The sequence below is a fragment of the Lithobates pipiens genome, unplaced genomic scaffold (assembly GCF_037356315.1).
Source record: "Lithobates pipiens isolate NorthernLeopardFrog02 unplaced genomic scaffold, aLitPip1_a1.2 Scaffold_92, whole genome shotgun sequence".
NCBI lineage: Eukaryota > Metazoa > Chordata > Amphibia > Anura > Ranidae > Lithobates > Lithobates pipiens.
This window is the reverse complement of record NW_027507915.1, coordinates 490,404-491,871: the sequence shown is the minus strand read 5'-3', so window position 1 is coordinate 491,871 and position 1,468 is coordinate 490,404.

Genomic DNA, 1,468 nt, shown 5'->3' with positions numbered 1-1,468 from the left:
CACCTCACTCCAACGAGGTTGAAATAGATGGGTTTGTTGCCCACGGCTGAATGCTTCCGCGGCTGCGGCCGGGATGCCGACTTTCTACACTGCTTCTGGGCATGCCCATTGGTTCAGGACTTCTAGGCAGAGGTGGGCTCTCTCATCTCCTCAGCTCTAGGCCTCCCCAACATCGTCCACCCTAAGAATTGCCTGCTAGGCCTTGTTGGTGACTTGCAGATATCGGCACATGCCAAGAGACTACTTCCAATTCTCTATTTTTATGTTAGAAAGGCGATATTGTTGTCATGGAAAGGAACACAGACTTCTTTGAAAACTTTATGGTTGAAATTAATCAATGATGGTAAACCAATGTACAAACTTACTTTTGAACTTCGGGAACGGAGTAAAACCTTCCACAAAATCTGGGACAGGTGGCTGGCCAGCCCCCGACCCTCCCCCCACAGTAACTATACATTGCAGGTTGCCTATAGGTCGTGCCACAATCCCCAATACTCTATATATGGAATTCTGTTGTTGCTGAACAATTGATAATCTGATTGAATTCTGCACCCACGTGACTGATACTTAATCAATATATTATCATCTGTCTCTCAACTGCACGAGCTCAGTATTTGTATGCGATGCTGTATGCCAATCACTGCCCAAGTTTTGTTTGGCATTTGCTTATTGTTTTTTGTTGGTCTGTTGGTTTGTCTTAAACCTAATAAAAATGTCTTAAAAAAAAAAAGAAAATACAGAGGGTGCACCAAGCTTGTGTAGCACATTTAGGTATTTCTCACTGTCATACCCCCTCCCCCCACACTATCCTCCTGTACAAACTGTCCACTGCCATACCCCCCCCCCCCCCACTTCTCTCCTGCACCCACTGTCCATGGGCATATTCTCTATACTCCTCTCCTGCACGATCTGACCACTGTCATACTCTCCACACTCCTCTCCTTTATATACAGCTCAATGTTGTACCCCCCCCCCCCTCCTCTCCTGTACATACTGCCCACTGTCATACCCTCCACACTCCTCTCCTGTACATACTGTCCACTGTCATACCATCCACACCCCTCTCCTGTACATACTGCCCACTGTCATACCCTCCACACTCCTCTCCTGTACATACTGCCCACTGTCATACCCTCCACACTCCTCTCCTGTACATACTGCACACTGTCATACCCTCCACACTCCTCTCCTCTATATACTGCCCTCTGTCATACCCTCCACAATCCTTTCTTGCACCCACTGTCCATGGTCATACCATCCACCACCCTCTCCTGCACCCACTGTCATACTCCCCACACTCCTCTCCTGTACATACTGTCCCCAATATACATCTTTGTGTCTTTCCTGCACCCACTGCCCACTGTCATACTTTCTACACTCCTTTCCTGAACTCAATGTCCATGGTCAGAGCCACCACAGCCCTCTCCAACACCCACTTTTCATTACATGCCCCAAATTCCTCTTTTGC